This window comes from Stenella coeruleoalba, assembly GCF_951394435.1.
Source record: "Stenella coeruleoalba genome assembly, chromosome: 1".
Lineage (NCBI taxonomy): Eukaryota > Metazoa > Chordata > Mammalia > Artiodactyla > Delphinidae > Stenella > Stenella coeruleoalba.
In genome coordinates, this window is record NC_137169.1 from 88,804,175 (window position 1) to 88,824,511 (window position 20,337).

General features: G+C 39.4%; 1 pseudogene across 1 annotated transcript; it reads right to left on the reverse strand.

Annotated features, from left to right (window-relative positions):
- Nucleotides 1-13,229: 13,229 nt before the first annotated feature.
- Nucleotides 13,230-19,991, reverse strand: LOC307193002 (protein CDV3 homolog; annotated as a pseudogene). Its single transcript has 3 exons — nucleotides 19,751-19,991; nucleotides 14,108-14,384; nucleotides 13,230-13,378 (listed from the first exon to the last, which is right to left on the reverse strand). The product of its transcript is annotated as a protein CDV3 homolog (transcript).
- Between the last annotated feature and the right edge of the window lie 346 nt (nucleotides 19,992-20,337).

Here is a 20,337-nt window from a genome sequence, read left to right on the forward strand (position 1 = left end):
GGTTCAAACAATGCTCTCAGGATTTGATCTCAATGCATTTCTTCAGCCTGCTTTTCTTGATACTTGCCTTATTTTGAAAGAAGTTCTTAATGCTGACTCCCAGCAACTCTATATTAACATCTTCCGGATTTCCAATCTAACAGAAAAAAGGGTCAACTCTCCTCAGAAATACCTGCAAAACTCCTGGCCTCACTTTGATTAAATCCACTTTTGCATGTTTCCAGCCCTGAAATAATTGTAGGTCCAGGGAACTTCAATGTTTTGATTGTCCAGACCTAGATCACATACCTAACTCCAGAATCAGGGATGATTTCATCTCCATCCAAAACATAAGGACAGAAGGCACAGGGAACATGGTTCCCCAAAGGAGATGTAGGTAGTGTTATCACAAGAAAGGAGAATGAATGTTGGATGGCAAAATCAGAAAAACAGGGTTTCCCTGGTGGCGCAGTGGTTGAGAGTCCTCCTGCCGATGCAGGCGACACGGATTCATGCCCCGGTCCGGGAAGATCCCACATGCCGCGGAGTTGCTGGGCCTGTGAGCCATGGCCGCTGAGCCTGCGTGTCCGGAGCCTGTGCTCCGCAACGGGAGAGGCCACAGCAGTGAGAGGACCACGTACCGCAAAAAAAAAAAAAAAAAAATCAGAAAAACATCTACTACATTGGCATTTAATTAAATGGCAGTTATTATTACTGTAGGCATTTTTAGGCCACTTACAAAATTCTATTAAACCCAATATATAAATAATCACTCTATTTAATAACTTTACCCAGAAAATATATTCATATTTCCAACTTGGGATATTACAATAATCCCCTTCTCTTGCTTCAAGGTGGGCATAGTGAGCAAGAATTTCATAACATACCTATGTGGAACTCTCATTTAACTTTTTGTGTGTTTGTTTGTGTTTTGTTTTTTTGCTTTCAATACTTACTTCTTCATTTAACTTTTCTGAACCTCAGTTTTCTTGTCATTTTCTAGGGAGTAAATCAACCAATTTTCTTTACTTTTGACCTAGGTATCTCTACTCCCTGTAGAATATAACAGATTATTATCTCATAACTTTTCTTCCTTCCTCTGTTCCAGAAGCCAGAACTTTTTCTTTTAGTAATTTTTTTTTTTAACTTTTTCTTTTAGTAACTTTTTTTTTTAACTTTTTTGGTCTAAGTTATTTTTGGTTGTTGTTGTTTAACTGCTAATGACTGTATAGAAACCACCACTTCTGGTTTCTCTTTTTTCACTTTGACTCTAGAGGGAAAGACAGGGTGCATATAGGTGCTAATTGTGGGCTCTGGAGTATGCCAGGAACTGAAGTAAGGTGCATGGGCATCTTGGATGTTGTAACTGTGGAGTGAGTCATCCTAGACTTTTGCAAATAAAGAGGGAGTTAGGAAAGATTGAGGGAGTTATTTCTCAAACAGATGGATCATGGTATTGAGGAATTCTCAATGCATGGGTAATTGTGCCGAAGAGCAGGGGTCTACAAATTTTTCATAACAACCCTGAGGTGTAGGTAGAGCTATTAGTCCCATTTTGCACACAAGAAAACTAAGGAATAGAGAGACTAAAACTAAGGAATAGAGAGACTAAGTCATGGATTAGTCAGGATTCAAATTGCCTAATTCATTATCAAAGCCTAAATGCTTGAAAGTGCAAATCTCTTCACAAACTTCAGGAATTAAGGCACCTACAAGAAATCTAAGTCCTGGGGTGGTTTGAAACTGTATAAATACCTCTGGATCAAAAGTTTATCTTTTTATTTTCCAGATTCCACTTAAATCTCAGTTACTATTTAGCCTCTGGTATCTCCATTAAAAGGTATTTGTAGCTGGATGAAGAAATAAAGCTTTACATGGACAGCTTCCATAACAGCAATAATTATAGTAGTGACCATATACTGAGTAATTACAGTGCACCAGGAATATGGCTATGAGCACTTTATACTTATTATCTCATTTTATCCTCTCCACAACCCAATGAGGTAAACTACCATTATTTTTACTGTAATTATATAATATTGTTATATAATAAAATGCTTAGAGTATATGTACAGTCATTATATGATATTTATATAATAAAAATACAACTGGATATGTGACAAGTTGCATAAATATTTACATGAAAACATGAAGGGGTTAATTAGCAATTATCTCTCTGCAGCCTTTAGCCCTTGAAGAGCTCCTGGGAAAAGAAGAGCGGAGCTCTGTCAGAGGTGGTTTCACTTGACTTAGACAGTTTTCTTTCTTCCCAAAATGATTCAGTCTCAGAATTGTTCTTTAATCTTTAATATCTCCATTAAGAAGAGTTTCTGTCAAGTACTTCAAAAGTATACAATGTGAGGGAGCATTGCTGATTCCCTGCTGGTGAGTGAAACAGGGGAGGTAGATTCCTCAGCCAGCCCCTGGATGTGCCCTCAGAAATGCAGGCTGATGTGCAAGCACATGCCAAGAACCCATCTCCTTTCTACCTCGTTACTCTCTTTTCACTGGGTTTCTGTGTGTCCCTTGTAGTCCAACCAGCAAATTATTTTGAGACAAAGGGAAATCCACCACCGGGCCAATCTAGGAATAAATTAGTTCCCTTGCTAAAAAAAATACTTGGGAACCTTTAAATGTTGAACTTGTGGGTCAAAAATTTGGAATTCCTTTCCTCTCAGATTAAAATCTTTTGACTTTTTTTTTGCGGTACGCGGGCCTCTCACTGTTGTGGCCTCTCCCGTTGCGGAGCACAGGCTCCGGACGCACAGGCTCAGCGGTCATGGTTCACGGGCCCAGCCGCTCCACGGCATGTGGGATCTTCGCGGACCAGGGCACGAACCCGTGTCCCCTGCAGCGGCAAGCGGACTCTCAACCACTGCGCCACCAGGGAAGCCCAATCTCTTGACTTTTTCTGAAGCCATTGCATTAGATTACAGTTTACTTCTCTGCTAATTCGCCAGCTGTGAACTTGGCACCTCTAGGAGGTTGTTCTGTGGTTTAAACGGGAGAAAAAAGACTAAGTTGACAAAATGGGTATGTTTAACAAAAATATGGGACCCTCAGTTTGATACTACACTGTTGATGTAGTATCAACAGTGATGTAGACCCTCAGTGTTGATACTACACTGTTGATGACATCAACAGATGACACTGTTGATGACAGTTGTTTGACTCTTCATAGGCCAGTCATAATGAGACAGGATACTGCATAAGCCAAGACCACACAAAGGAGTGAGGGTAAGTATCAAGAGGGTGTGGAGGAAGTGGGCTACTTCTTCCAACTGTTGTAGTGTCATCTCTTGCCTTTTAAAATATCAGTTAAAGTACACGAAGCCCTGATATATTCAGGGACAGCAGTAACAACCAAAAACTTAGGTTTATTGAAAATGCATTACTTTTTCAGCTTTGTTCTTTCATAGGGACTTGCCCTCTCCACCAAGCTCTCTTTCTCTTTATTTTTTTCTCAAATATTATTTCATGTCATTGTGTCTGGCTTAGTCTATTGGAAAATCCTATGTTCTCTGTAATTTAAGTTTTAAACAACATGTGATTTACCCTGTTATTAAAAAAAAAAATTCAGCTGCCTTCTCTGAGTGGAAGACTGTCTAGTATCCTTAATATTCTTCTATAGAAATTGTGATAAAGGAACAGATAAACCTAAGTAAATCCAGTGTGTAGAGCTCCTTTAAAATGTAGGACCTTGTCAATGGGTTAAAAAGTAAAAGTTGGTTTTGTTCTAAATATCCTTGCTGGGGCCCATTATGCATAATAAGGGGCCACAGCCCATTTGCAAGGCTTCTGAATGAACTCCATTCATTCTGTACTTGGAAATGTTTCTTCAGGCACAAAGAGAAACAATAGTTATAACCTAATTTCTTTGGCACCAATATCAGCAGAGGAAAAGCCAAAAGATCATTATGAAAACTCTAGTAACTTCTCTTGGTGATTATGTACTTCTGTATTCATTGATCATATTTGTGTATTCAAATAAACACCTTTTTAAAAGATTATAAAGTAGTTTGGCAATGCTTTAATATCACATTTCATGCACTGACATTTAAAAAATGGAATGCTTCAAAGTAATTTGCTTATTACAGTTACTAAAGTTTATAAAAAACACACTAACATGCATCCCAAGTCTTTAAGGGAAAAGACTTTGTGTTTTCAATTACTGTATTTTAAAATCTGATTAGAATTCAAACCACAATTTTGTTAAGTAAATCCACTAATCAGTTTCCACATTTACCTGTAGAAGTCAGTGGAGGGTGTACATCTGGAAGTAGCAGTCGTGGTACAGTGCCTGTTAATACCATTTCCAAGTGAACTTTCTTAAGTGCATGTCTGATCTGAGCATGTCACCCCTTGCTCGGTACCATTTGTGCACTTCCCATTGCCCTTGAAGGGAAAGCCCACATCCCACATGACTTACAAAGTCCTCTTTCAGGCTTCTGGCTTTTGCCTACCTGCCTTTTCAGCCTCATCTCCTACCATCCTTCCCTCAGTGAACTCTATTCAGTGGACTTGGCTCTTTCTTCCACATAACGTTGTTTCTGCCTGTTCTTGCCTGGAGCTCTCTCCTTCCCGACCCTGTTTCCCCATTTTAATCTGACCAACCCTTACTAACTCTTGAAGTCTTTACTTTAGTTTACTTTTTCTGGAAGATTTTTAGTTGTCTTAAATAACTAATTAATTGAAAGTACAGTGTATTTGAGGCGGATCGTGTGGGGATTCATTGTTGAATGATAGTTTGGAACCAGATTGTGAAAGACTTTCTAAACTGTGCTTTCAAGATTTTGAACAGGAAAATGATGTCAGCTTTATGTTTTAAAAGTTTGAAGGATGGTTTAACATACCCATGTAATTAATGGTCACTGAACTAGGAAATAGCACACTAATCCTTTTGATGATCCCGTCTTCGGTTTCTCCCAAGCACTGTGAAAAATCACTTGCTCTGATTGCATTCTTGGAGACCCTGCTAATTCATTATTGAAAAATACCAGCTGCCAGTATCTGGCATTATGTTGTCACTTACTTGGTGAGTGATGCTAAATACAATGTTAACGAAAACTCGAATACCATTGAATATTTAATAATATATAGTGAAGTAGTTTTAAGAGTGCATGCTCTAGAGAGATCTGGTTTAAAATTCTTGCTATACCACTTACCAGCAACAATGGATGTGGACAAGCTATTTAGACAACTTATTTAGCAAAAGAAACTCCAAATGAGGGGTGGAGAGATGGGGCAAGGAAGATAAACCCTAAAGCAGTTTGCCAAGCATGACATTTCTTTGAATTTGAGAGTGTCTTTTAAAAATCCAAGTGAATCTTGCTTTCTCTTCTAACACATTTCTGTTTATTTTAACATAAAAATATTTTTAAGTTGGGGAAAGGGATTAAGTTTGTTGGTGGTTATTGCCTCAAATTTTCTGCACAGTTATTTCTACAAAACAACACACTATGCTTATCCTATGGCTTGAAGCATGTGAAAAACAGACTAAAGGAATTACCAGAAATGTAATTATAAAATCTCATTAGCGCAGAAGTTCTGCATTAATCTTCAGCCACTGATCTACAGTGTTCACTCTAAGACTACGGTATTCTAGGCAAGTTTTTAAAAAATCCAGCTCAATAATGTTACAAAATAAACTCAGCATTTCCCTCCCTCACCATCCCTAAAGCCAGATTATCCTAATTTTCCTGGCTTCACCATTTTTCCAGTTACTCTTATAGAAACCTCAGGAAGCACACTGGCTTATCTCTTTTTCTTATCTCCTCCCAAATACTTTGGTTAAACATTTTAGTCTTTCTCCACAGAATACACCTTATACATACAATTCTTTTTTTTTTTATTTTTATTTTATTTATTTATTTTTGGCTGCGTTGGGATTTTGTTGCTGCGCGCAGGCTTTCTCTAGCTGCGGTGAGCCGGGGGCCATTCTTCTTTGTGATGCATGGGCTTCTCATTGCGGTGGCTTCTCTTGTTGCAGAGCACAGGCTCTAGGCGCACGGGCTTCAGTAGTTGTGGCCCGTGGGCTCTAGAGCGCAGGCTCAGTAGTTGTGGTGCACGGGCTTAGTTGCTCCATGGCATGTGGGATCTTCCCAGACCAGGGCTCAAACCGTGTCCCGTGCATTGGCAGGCGGATTCTTAACCACTGTGCCACAAGGCAAGCCCCGTATAATTCTTTTGATTACTGGTTTTTCTTTTATGTTCTGCAGTCAGCTGTCCAGTTTTTTTTTACTTTTTGCTGGACTGTCGCTTAGATCAGAACAAGTTTCCTCCATTCATTCTTTTTCCCTTTTCATTTAGCCTATGTAGCCAATTCCTTCATTGTCTCATCAGCAAATACAAAATTAAGTATTTATTTTCAAGACAGGCCTTCCTCCACCATATTATGTTGACCTTCCTTTCCAATGTAATCTTTTCCTACTCTCCTATATGGTCCATACTCTACAGCCAAACTGAACTGTCTACTCTTCCCCAAGCACCCTCCAGCTCTCTTGTCTCCAAACCTCAGCACCAACTATTTCCGCAGCCTCTCACTATTGTGTCCATTTTCAAAGCCTATCTCACAAGGCTTCCTCCACCATAAATCCTTGAGTGATCATTCCAACTGAATGTATAGGGTTTCTTTCTCCTCTTGTTTATTCATTCATGGAACAAATATTTATCAAATGTCTTAGGTGTATCAAATGAGAAAACAGCGCTGGGGATTTAGCAATGACTGGGAGAGAATTGGAACCCACCCTAGTGGAGGTTATAATCTAACATAAAAGAAGACTTGATAACTAATTTCAGGTGTCAAGGGTTTTACAAGGGTCTGTACAGCATGTTTAAAAGGGTGTAACTTAAACTGAGAGTCAAGTATGGTTTCCCTGGGATGAGGTGCAGAAAGATATCTGGAGAATGAAGAACTAGCTAGGCAAAGTGGGAGGGGATTAAAGGAATTTGGGGACATGAAAGAGTGTTCTAGGCAGAGCAAACAACATATGCAAAGGCCATGAAGTGGGAATGAGCATGGCACTTTTGAAGAACTGAGGGAAGGCCAGTATGGATAGCCAAATGGATGTAACATGAATAATTGAATAGGAGAAATTGAGATATTAGCAAAAAAGGGATTAATAACACAGGGGCTCTAAAATGGATTGGAACTGAAGAAAGGAGAGAAGGTAGAGAAAAACAGGGAGGGAGTGGAAGAAACAATGCTTGGAGACTCGGATGAGACTGAAGAAAAAAGATAGTGATAAAAGTTAAAGGATGGAACATTTTGGTCAGTGAGTCCCATATCTCATTTCTCATTAAACCTTGTAATACATGCTCACTTCCTGTATTCTGTCATATTTTATAATTATTTATATAATTGTCTTATTCTTGATACTAAATTATATTACCTGGGTTCTTATTATAGGTTAATAGTAATTATTAATAATATGGGTCAGTATTTACAAGTAAAGATTTTTTGCTGCTGTACTCATTTCTTTCTTTGATCATTAAATAGAGGTTTCTTCCCCTCCATTTTATGTTCAAACTCATCTTTTATGTTATTTGGCAAATACTGAATGTCACTTGGTGCATGACATTTTAGCAGGCCTAAAGAAAGGCATCAAAACCAAAAAACAAACTACTACAAAACAATTTTTGAGTGAATAAATGAAGGTATTTTCTTGAGTCCCCTTAATCTTTCAAAATGTAGGAAGTGTTAGTATGTCTAGGTCCATTCACAGAATTGGAAAGAAAATGGGAACTCAAAGGGGACAGAAAATTAGTGGTAGGATTCAGTAGATCAGATTTCCAGCTTCTTAGCACCCTTGATGTTTAGCCTAGTTATCAAACTTTTCTTCATTTCTTCACTAAGAATTCCTTTTGTTCTAGTAGGATTGCTTCAGTTTATGAAAATGAGTGTATATATTATGCCATTTTCAGAAATGAGTCATTAAGTCTATTATAACCTAAACAAGTGAAATAAAGTACTTTTCACTTAAAGTGTCTTTTTTTTAACCATTTTTAAAAATTGAAGGATAGTTAATTTATAATGTTAAGTTAGCTTCAGGTGTACAGTAAAGTGATTCAGTTATATATATATATACATATATGTATATGTATATATGTACATAATAATAATATATGTGTATATATATATATTCTTCATATTCTTTGCCATTATGGGTTATTACAAGACACTGAATATAGTTCCATGTATTATACAGTAGGTCTTTGTTGTTTATCTATTTTACACATAGTAATGTGTATATGTTAATCCCAAACTTCTAATTTACTCCCCCTGCCACTATCCACTCTGGTAACCAAAATTTGTGTTTTATTTTGGTAAGTCTATTTCTATTTCATAAATAAGTTCATTTATATAATTTTTTTAAGATTCCACATATAAGTGATATCATATGATATTTGTCTTTCTCTGTCTGACTTTACTTAATATGATAATCTCTAGGTCCCTCCATGTTGCTGCAAATGGCATTATTTCATTCTTTTTTATGGCTGAGTAATATTCCACTGTGCATATATAACACATCCTCTTTATCCATTCATCTGTTGATGGACACTTAGGTTGCTTCCATGTCTTGGCTATTGTAAATAGTGCTGTTATGAACATTGAGGTGTGTGTATCTTTTTGAATTAGAGTTTTCTCCAGATATATAATCAGGAGTAGGATTGCAGGATCATATAATACCTCTATTAGTTTTTTAAGTAACTTCCATACTGTTCTCCATAGTGGCTGTACCAATTTACAGTCCCACCAACAATGTAGGAGGGTTTCTTTTTCTCCATACTCTCTCCGGCATCATTATGTGTAGACTTTTTAATGTTGGGCATTCTGACTAGTATGAGCTGATACCTCATTGCAGTTTTGATTTGCATTTCTCTAATAATTCATGATATTGAGCATCTTTTCATGTGCCTGTTGGCCACCTGTATGTTTTCTTTGGAGAAATGTCTATTCAGGTCTTCTGCCTATTTTTTGATTAGGTTATCTTTTTTTTTTTAATTAAGCTTATGAGCTCTTTGTATATTTTGGAAATTAATTCCTTGTCAGTAGCATAGCTTGCAAATATTTTCTCCCAGTCCATAGTTGCCTTTTCACTTTGTTTATGGTTTCCTTTGCTGAGAAAAAGCTTTCAAGTTTAATTAGGTCCCATTTATTTTTGTTAGTTACTTAGTTTGTTTGTTTTTATTTCCATTACTCTAGGAGATGGATCCAAAAAAAATTGCTGCGATTTATGTCAAAGAGTGTTCTGCCTATATTTTCCTCTAAGAGGTTTATAGTAGTCTTACATTTAGTTCTTTAATCCATCTTGAGTTTATTTTTGTATATGATGTTAGAAAATATTCTAATTTCATTCTTTTACACGTAGTTGTCCAATTTTCCCAGCACCGCTTATTGAAGAGACTGTTTTTTATCCATTTTATATTCTTTCCTTCTTTGTTATAGATTAATTGACCATAGGTGTGTGAGTTTATTTCTGGGCTTTCTACCCTGTTCCACTGATCTATATTTCTGTTTTTGTACCAGTATCATACTGTTTTGATTACTGTAGCTTTGTAGTATAGTTTGAAGTCAGGGCGTGTGATTCATCCAACTCCATTCTTCTTTCTCAAGATTGTTTTGACTATTTGGGGTTCTCTTGTGGTTTTGTACAAATTAAAAATTTTTTTGTTCCAGTTCTGTGAAAAATACCATTGGTAATTTGATAGGGATTGCATTGAATCTGTAAATTGCCTTGGGTAGTATGGTAAAGTGTCTCTTTTAATTACATCTTTGTATTTCTCCTACATTTCCATTGAGTCTGATGTCTATTTTCTTTGTATATTTACCTTACTTGGATACAGGCAGGATGTTCCCCATTATTTATTTAGTTAAAAAAATTATTTTTGGCTGCATTGGATCTTCATTGCTATGTGCAGGCTTTCTCTACTAGCGGCAAGCAGGGGCTAATTTTTGTTGCAGGGTGCAGGTTTCTCATTGCAGGGCTTCTCTTGTTGTGCAGCACGGGCTCTAGGCACACAGGCTTCTGTAGTTGCAGCACGTGGGCTCAGTAATGTTGGCTCATGGGCTCCAGAGTGCAGGCTCAGTAATTGTGACACATGGGCTTAGTTGTTCCATGGCATGTGGGATCTTCCCGGACCAGGGATTGAACCCGTGTCCCATGCATTGGGGATCGAACTCGTGTCTCGTGCATTGGCAGGCAGATTCTTAACCACTGCACCACCAGGGAAGTCCCCAGATGTCCCTTTTTTTTCAGTTACATGTTAAATAAACTTACCATATGTTCATTTTCAACTTCATGTTTTAAAAAGATTTTAATTACACAAAGAAGTCATCCACATGACATTAGGGACCCAAAGTTAATGGGAAACAATAGTAAAAATGTAACCCTCCTAAAATATTAGTGATCATCATCTTCCTTTTTTTGTTTTCCTAGGTACACCCTAAGGGTGGTTATTGCGATGAAGCTGTGATATACGCACTGAAAGAATGTGATGCTCATCATATTGGTATGGCCAAAACACATGGGTATGAAGGTCTCTTGGGAGAAGCCATCCAGGACAGTGCCATGAAATGTGAGGATCTCTGAATCATCACAAAATTTTAGCTCAGTAACTATGGCTTTGAAAACACTGTACAGTCCTGTCTGAAATCCTGTGGCTTGGAGTACATAGGTGTGCACTGTAGACATCATTGGTCATTATCATCTTCTTAGAGATTCAACCATTCTTTTATGTATTTCTGGAGGATTAAATAATTTTGGATGTAGTGTGACTCTGAGCATGGCAGATGTCAGAAGAAATATTGTTACGTGTTTGTAAAGAAATAAATTTTATTGTGCTTTGAAATCCCTTTTGATGTTTTCTTATACAACTCCCAGTAACTTAGTTACAAAGTCAACTGTCTCAGATGTGATGTCTTAGCCCTTGCTCAGCTTTTTATGAATTCTTTTGCTATTTTATAATCTTTTGATTCATGTCCGTCCTTAAGTAATCTTTTGTCTTTTTTTTCCCATGTATTTACTTTTTATTGACTTTGTTAATGTTACAGAGTTTTTGCACTGCCAAACCATGCCTGAGAATTCAGAGAAAGAAATGTTACAATGGACAGCCTCATCCACCCATCATACAGCATATTAAAACTTGATTCATGTGCATTTTGATAATTTCACAATCTTTTAAAAAGTTGTATCAAGGGTTGGAATTTTTAAATCTCCTGCAGGTCTTCAGATTTCTGTTCCATTAAGTAACATTTCCAGATATTCATCTCAGTTCTTTCCTTAATAATGCAATCCCCAACAAAATTTTGCTGGAAAAAATGCATATTTTTCAGGGGAAATATGTGGCTCAAGGTCGAAGAGATTATTTGTTAAAAGATTTTTGGTTCCCAAATGAACTCTTCAGATTAACCAAGAATCCTTTGTTTCTCAGTCATCCAACCTCTCCTTGGCTGGCTCAGCAAGTACCCAAGTACATCAGAACGTAGACATCCTGCCTGCCTTCAAATAATGCCAACGTTATTGCCCAGATATGGTTCGCAGGTCCTGTCAGATGACTCTGTAACCCTCCTAGGAGTGTGATTCCTGCATCAACACTTTTATCAACTCTGAACTCCTAGAGGAAAATGCTCCTGCATCAGGATAGTTTTACTCACCCATTTGCTTCACTCTTGCCAGTAGCAAGTCTGCAACTCTTACACTTGGCAAAGGAATTTTATTATAGAGAAACCCAGACTCTGCATCAAGTGGTCACATGCCACTTTGAAATATTTCTATTAAACCGAAGATACAAAACTAGAAAATTACCAGACTATCTCATTAGATGGAAAGACTTTTCAGTAATCCTGGGTAGCGTCCTGATGTCCTTTTTCAGGACTAAAAATTACTGTATAGTTTAAGCTGTAATTATTAAAAACAGAAGGGCTACATCACCTGTCTTTTGTCCCGACTCTCCAAATGAACAATGTAAAAAGACACACCAGAAGGTTGACGACAGAGCTAGGCTGGGACAATCACTGCATCTACAGAATGTCTAACACCTTAAACATTTGGGCACAAGTGCATCTGGAATTCTTGTCAGAGATCATGCAAGATCCATGAAACTTCAGTGGGTTTTAGGTTGAGGCTCTGTTCTCACTACCTTGAATTTATAAGGACACATCCGTGACTCCCTTGGCCTGAGCAGAAACCATACTCTTTCCACCACAGTTTACTATACAACTTAGACCTGATTAGAGGAGGCTTTCGCATCACCTGAAGTAGAGCCCCCTGCGTCTACTGCCCTTTACATCAAAGGCCATTTGTTTCTACTCTAGGGATTGACATATTCATGAGACATTTCACAATTCTAATGCATGTTTCAGGTTACTTAGCCAAGCAATATGCTCTGCCAAAGAACTATTCCAAGTCAAAGCAAAAAAAAAACCCCAAAACCAAAAGAATCCTTAATATGGAACACAGAAAGAGCACTACCCGAATAAAAAATTACTAAAAGAAATAAGATTATGCCCCCCCCCCCACTTTCCCACTTGGTGACCCGAGTTTGGTTGAATTTAATTTGTGTTTACCTCAGAATACAACCCAAAGTTTAAATTATAAATCACAGCCCTACACAGATTATCTGGACACATCAGTTCTTTTGAGAGCAGCATGTTCCAGAAAGTCTAATACAGCCATGGTGTACTACAGAGTATTCCTTATGGATGGGGCACAGGACAGGTTAATTAAGGTCACTTAAATCTTCATCTTTTACAGCAGATCAGAACCCAGATGGCTGACTTTCTGCAGGATTTCTGATAGGAATCCAGGAGAGCTGGTTTCAAGTTTCTCATCAGCACTTAAAAGCTGTAACCTTCTTATCCAGACATTGTGATCCACATGAAGTTCACAATGAGTGCAGCAAATCTGAGGTAGTCAACCCTTACGAAGGCTCAGTATCTGAACATAAAAAGATTTTGAAATGACCACTGGCTGCAGTTTTTGTTTTTTTTGTATTTGTAGAGTAATTATGAAAGAACACTGCTGAATCTAGTTCACACATTTATATAACAATGAAAATCCCCCTAAATCCAATACACATAAAGAGCAGTGGTGACACTTTAAACTTCCATAGTACAGTAGGGCTGATCCCGTATACCGAGCGGTCTGCATCCATTGTAGATCCAGCAGAGATCAGGTAGATGATGGATGGCTGTCCGTGGTGGTTAGCTGTGGTCTAGTTACCTTAGAAGGGTTAGCAAACACCATTCCTTAATTGTACTGTGTGGCTGCTTTTCTGATTCTCAAGCACGGCATGCTGGTTGTCTAGCTGAAGTTTAAGGGCCTGGTTTTTTGAAACCTCATCCCTACCTCTAGTTTTGTGTCTTACTACTTCAAAGCTCTTCTCCATTTCTTTATCCCTAAGGGAAAAGAAATGTGATCAGTAAATATTTCTTCTTCACTAGGTTGTTTTGAAAATATCCTTCCTTGAATTAAAAAAAAAAGCCACCCCTTAGAAAAATCTTGAGGAAGGGACAGGAGGGGGAAACTGGTTTATAAATCCTTATCAAAACCATTTTTTAAGGCTTCAGTTGAACAGAAAATATAGAATACTGTACTGAAGCGCTACAGTCCTATTTTCTGTGGTAGCAAATCTGCTGAATACTATTAACTGAAAACCTATTTTGGGACCGACTTCAAGGCAACTGGAAAGTTAACAAGCTGTATAATGACATGGTGATTCCTTCTAAGACTCACTTTTAGCAAATAATAGACAATACATATCTCTTTCTTTATGCATAAAGTAAGGACAACAATTTCCTCATTCAAGTAAAGTTCTACTTATTATTCAAAGACCTCTCCACACTTCTACTTTATGGGAGTGGATCAGATAAAGATGAGTGTGGTGAATCACTGTAGGACAGAGCTGAGGAACAGGTCAAAGTGGAGGTTTAAGTTCAAGCCAGCTGTGCTCTCAAAGAGGCAAAAAGTCTGGGACTTAATTTAAAAGCCACCCTGAAAAATTTCCATTTGATGTAATTTACATTTCTTCCCATATTATTTACTTTGTAAAAAATTCATGTCCCTAAATAAGATGTGGATGTGCCATACGTGGTCATTTAACTCCAGGTAGCATTCATTTTAAATACCTATTCTGGCTTTCTACATGCTTGGCGGTGGACTGCGGGGATGGGAACTGTGTATCACTGTAGATTTCTAGTGGTCCTTGTGGTGCTTTCCTTGCTGTGGTCAACCTGACCCCAAGAGGCCTATACATGCCTCTAGTCATTGTCAGTTCTGGGGTTTCTGTAACAACTACTGGAGCAGGAGATGTTTGTACAGGAGCTGTTTTATTCCAGGTACCTGAAGATGTTTCTACATCATCACCACCACCTCTACCTTCTTCCCGATTATCATCTGGATCTTCTCTTTTTTCATTTTCTTTCTTTTTTTTTTCTTTTCATTTTAACATCTTTATTGGAGTATAATTGCTTTACAATGGTATGTTAGTTTCAGCTTCACAACAAAATGAATCAGTTATATATATACATATGTTCCCATATCTCTTCCCGCTTGCGTCTCCCTCCCTCCCACCCTCCCTATCGCACCCCTCCAGGCGGTCACAAAGCACCGAGCTGATCTCCCTGTGCCATGCGGCTGCTTCCCACTAGCTATCTACCTTACGTTTGGTAGTGTATATATGTCCATGCCTTTCTCTCGCTTTGTCACAGTTTACCCTTCCCCCTCCCCATATTCTCAAGTCCATTCTCTAGTAGGTCTGTGTCTTTATTCCTGTTTCACCCCTAGGTTTTTCATGACATTTTTTTTCTTAAATTCCATATATATGTGTTAGCATACGGTATTTCTCTCTCTCTTTCTGACTTACTTCACTCTGTATGACAGACTCTAGGTCTATCCACCTCATTACAAATAGCTCAATTTCGTCTCTTTATGGCTGAGTAATATTCCATTGTATATATGTGCCACATCTTCTTTATCCATTCATCCGATGATGGACACTTAGGTTGTTTCCATCTCTGGGCTATTGTAAATAGAGCTGCAATGAACATTTTGGTACATGACTCTTTTTGAATTATGGTTTTCTCGGGGTATATGCCCAGTAGTGGGATTGCTGGGTCATATGGTAGTTCTATTTGTAGTTTTTTAAGGAACCTCCATACTGTTCTCCACAGTGGCTGTATCAATTTACATTCCCACCAACAGTGTAAGAGGGTTCCCTTTTCTCTACACCTTTTCCAGCATTTATTGTTTGTAGACTTTTTGATGATGGTCATTCTGACTGGTGTGAGATGATATCTCATTGTAGTTTTGATTTGCATTTCTCTAATGATTAGTGGTGATGAGCAATATTTCATGTGTTTGTTGGCAGTCTGTATATCTTCTTTGGAGAAATGTCTATTTAGGTCTTCTGCCCATTTTTGGATTGGGTTGTTTGTTTTTTTGTTATTAAGCTGCATGACCTGCTTATAAATTTTGGAGATTAATCCTTTGTCAGTTGCTTCATTTGCAAATATTTTCTCCCATTCTAAGGGTTGTCTTTTCGTCTTGTTTATGGTTTCCTTTGCTACGCAAAAGCTTTTAAGTTTCATTAGGTCCCATTTGTTTATTTTTGTTTTTATTTCCATTTCTCTAGGAGGTGGGTCAAAAAGGACCTTGCTGTGATTTATGTCATAGAGTGTTCTGCCTATGTTTTCCTCTAAGAGTTTGATAGTTTCTAGCCTTACATTTAGGTCTTTAATCTATTTGGAGCTTATTTTTGTGTATGGTGTTAGGGAGTAATCTAATCTCATACTTTTACATGTAGCTGTCCAGTTTTCCCAGCACCACTTATTGAAGAGGCTGTCCTTTCTCCACTGTACATTCCTGCCTCCTTTATCAAAGATAAGGTGACCATATGTGCGTGGATTTATCTCTGGGCTTTCTATCCTGTTCCTGTTTTTGTGCCAGTAACATACTGTCTTGATTACTGTAGCTTTGTAGTATAGTCTGAAGTCAGGAAGCCTGATTCCTCCAGCTCCGTTTTTCGTTCTCAAGACTGCTTTGGCTATTCGGGGTCTTTTGTGTTTCCATACAAATTGTGAAATTTGTTGTTCTAGTTCTGTGAAAAATGCCAGTGGTAGTTTGATAGGGATTGCATTGAATCTGTAGATTGCTTTGGGTGGTAGAGTCATTTTCACAACGTTGATTCTCCCAATCCAAGAACATGGTATATCTCTCCATCTATTTGTATCATCTTTAATTTCTTTCATCAGTGTCTTATAATTTTCTGCATACAGGTCTTTTGTCTCCTTAGGTAGGTTTATTCCTAGATATTTTATTCTTTTTGTTGCAATGGTAAATGGGAGTGTTTTCTTGATTTCATTTTCAGATTTTTCATCCTTCGTGTATAGGAATGCCAGAGATTTCTGTGTATTAATTTTGTATCCTGCTACTTTACCAAATTCATTGATTAGATCTAGTAGTTTTCTGGTAGCATCTTTAGGATTCTCTATGTATAGTATCATGTCATCTGCAAATAGTGACAGCTTTACTTCTTCTTTTCCGATTTGGATTCCTTTTATTTCCTTTTCTTCTCTGATTGCTGTGGCTAAAACTTCCAAAACTATGTTGAATAACAGTGGTGAGAGTGGGCAACCTTGTCTTGTTCCTGATCTTAGTGGAAATGCTTTCAGTTTTTCACCATTGAGGATGATGTTGGCTGTGGGTTTGTCATATATGGCCTTTATTATGTTGAGGAAAGTTCCCTCTATGCCTACTTTCTGCAGGGTTTTTATCATAAATGGGTGTTGAATTTTGTCAAAAGCTTTCTCTGCATCTATTGAGATGATCATATGGTTTTTCTCCTTCAATTTGTTAATATGGTGAATCACGTTGGTTGATTTGCATATATTGAAGAATCCTTGCATTCCTGGAATAAACCCCACTTGATCATGGTGTATGATCCGTTTAATGTGCTGTTGAATTCTGTTTGCTAGTATTTTGTTGAGGATTTTTGCATCTATGTTCATCAGTGATATTGGCCTATAGTTTTCATTCTTTGTGACATCCTTGTCTGGTTTTGGTATCAAGACAATCTGTGTCTTTTGGTGGGAGCATTTAGTCCATTTACATTTAAGGTAATTATCGATATGTATGTTCCCATTCCCATTTTCTTAATTGTTTTGGGTTCGTTATTGTAGGTCTTTTCCTTCTCTTGTGTTTCTTGCCTAGAGAAGTTCCTTTAGCACTTTTTGTAGAGCTGGTTTGGTGGTGCTGAACTCTCTCAGCTTTTGCTTGTCTGTAAAGGTTTTCATTTCTCCATCAAATCTGAATGAGATCCTTGCTGGGTAGAGTAATCTTGGTTGCAGGTTTTTCTCCTTCATCACTTTCAATATGTCCTGCCACTCCCTTCTGGCTTGCAGAGTTTCTGCTGAAAGATCAGCTGTTAACCTTATGGGGATTCCCTTGTGTGTTATTTGTTGTTTTTCCCTTGCTGCTTTTAATATGCTTTCTTTGTATTTAATTTTTGACAGTTTGATTATATGTGTCTTGGCGTATTTTCCTTGGATTTATCCTGTATGGGACTCTCTGTGCTTCCTGGACTTGATTAACTATTTCCTTTCCCATATTAGGGAAGTTTTCAACTATAATCTCTTCAAATATTTTCTCAGTCCCTTTCTTTTTCTCTTCTTTTTCTGGAACCCCTATAATTTGAATGTTGGTGCGTTTAATGTTGTCCCAGAGGTCTCTGAGACTGTCCTCAGTTCTTTTCATTCTTTTTTCTTTATTCTGCTCTGCAGCGGTTATTTCCACTATTTTGTCTTCCAGGTCACTTATCCATTCTTCTGCCTCAGTTATTCTGCTATTGATTCCATCTAGAGTATTTTTCATTTCATTTATTGTGTTGTTCATCATTGTTTGTTTCATCTTTAGTTCTTCTAGGTCCTTGTTAAATGTTTCTTGCATTTTGTCTATTCTATTTCCAAGATTTTGGATCATCTTTACTATCATTATTCTGAATTCTTTTTCAGGTAGACTGCCTATTTCCTCTTCATTTGTTTGGTCTGGTGGGTTTTTATCTTGCTCCTTCATCTGCTGTGTGTTTTTCTGTCTTTTCATTTTGCTTACCTTACTGTGTTTGGGGTCTCCTTTTTGCAGGCTGAAGGTTCGTAGTTCCTGTTGTTTTTAGTGTCTGTCCCCAGTGGCTAAGGTTGGTTCAGTGGGTTGTGTAGGCTTCCTGGTGGAGGGTACTAGTGCCTGTGTTCTGGTGGATGAGGCTGGATCTTGTCTTTCTGGTGGGCAGGTCCACGTCTGGTGGTGTGTTTTGGGGTGTCTGTAGACTTATTATGATTTTGGGCAGCCTCTCTGCTAATGGGTGGGGCTGTGTTCCTGTCTTGCTAGTTTTTTGGCATAGGATGTCCAGCACTGTAGCTTGCTGGTCGTTGAGTGAAGCTGGGTGCTGGCGTTGAGATGGAGGTCTCTGGGAGATTTTCGCCGTTTGCTATTATGTGCAGCTGGGAGGCCTCTTGTGGACCAGTGTCCTGAAGTTGGCTCTCCCACCTCAGAGGCACAGCACTAACTCCTGGCTGCAGCACCAAGAGCCTTTCATCCACACGGCTCCTTAATTTGGGATGATTCGTTGTCTATTCATGTATTCCACAGATGCAGGGTACATCAAGTTGATTGTGGAGCTTTAATCTGCTGCTCCTGAGGCTGCTGGGAGAGATTTCCCTTTCTCTTCTTTGTTCTCACAGCTCCCAGGGGCTCAGCTTTGGATTTGGCCCCGCCTGTGCGTGTAGGTCGCCAGAGGGCGTCTGTTCTTTGCTCAGACAGGACGGGGTTAAAGGAGCCGCTGATTCGGAGGCTCTGGCTCACTCAGGCCTGGGGTAGGGAGGGTCACTGAGTGCAGGGCGAGCCTGCGGCGGCAGAGGCCAAAGTGACGTTGCGCCAGCCTGAGGCACACCGTGCGTTCTCCTGGGGGAGTTGTCCCTGGATCCCGGGACCCTGGCAGTGGCGGGCTGCACAGGCTCCCCGGAAGGGGGGCGTGGACAGTGACCTGTGTTCGCACACAGGCTTCTTAGTGGCGGCAGCAGCGGCCCTAGCGTCTCATGTCTGTCTCTGGGGTCTGCACTTTCAGCCGTGGGTTGCGCCCGTCTCTGGAGCTCCTTTAAGCAGCGTTCCTAATTCCCTGTCCTCGCGCACCAGGAAACAAAGAGGGAAGAAAATGTCTCTTGCCTCTTCGGCAGGTCCAGACTTTTCCCCGGACTCCTTCCCGGCTAGCCGCGGTGCACTAACGCCCTGCAGGCTGTGTTCACGCCGCCAACCCCAGTCCTCTCCCTGCGCTCCGACCGAAGCCCGAGCCTCAGCTCCCAGCCCCGCCTGCCCCGGCGGGTGAGCAGACAAGCCTCTTGGCTGGTGAGTGGCGGTCGGCCCTGATCCTCTGTGCTGGAATCTCTCCGCTTTGCTCTCCGCACCCCTGTTGTTGTGCTGTCCTCCGCGGCGCCGAAGCTCCCCCCCTCCGCCACCTGCTGTCTCCGCCCGCGAAGGGGCTTCCTAGTGTGTGGACACTTTTCCTCCTTCACAGCTCCCTCCCGCTGGTGCAGGACCCGTCCCTATCCTTTTGTCTCTGTTATCTTTTTCTTTTGCCCTACCCAGGTACGTGGGGGGTTTCTTGCCTTTTGGGAGGTCTGAGGTCTTCTGCCAGCGTTCAGTAGGTGTTCTGTAGAAGTTGTTCCACGTGTAGATGTATTTCTGGTGTATCTGTGGGGAGGAAGGTAATCTCTGCGTCTTACTCTTCCGCCATCTTCCCGGAAGTCCTCTTTTTTCATTTTCATCTTCTTCCTTTTCACTTATTTGCATTGTTTGAACTCTTAGGCTGCTGTAATCAACCTCTTTTTGCTCAGATTCTTTCCACTCATTTGCATCCTTTGTCACAACCTTGGTGGCAGCCCTGGGGCCCATGGCCTCCCTGCCTGCCGTCCCTCTGTAGCCCAGCCGGGTCCCTGCACCCCATCCTTTTGTCTTTATGTCCATTTGTCTTTATGTCGCTTTTTCATATTCCCACCTCAATTAAGAGAAACTCTCATTCGTGGAGCAATGGCTAAAACTCCACCTCCTTGCTACTTCTAGTCATAGAACTGTCCAAGTATCATGTTATCTGCACCTTGGAGAGATAACATACCATGAGCTGGAGTCCAGTCCTAAGTTGTTCAGGTTAAGAAACTCAGTTGACTCACTAACTAAATCTTGCTTATTAACTGAGGTGCTATGGTTTATGCATTATAATAATGTGAATTTATCCTGTTATTATTTTGAATCAATAGTATGGCATCATATCAAAGAGATTTTGTTATACTAACATACCAAATATAGTGTACAG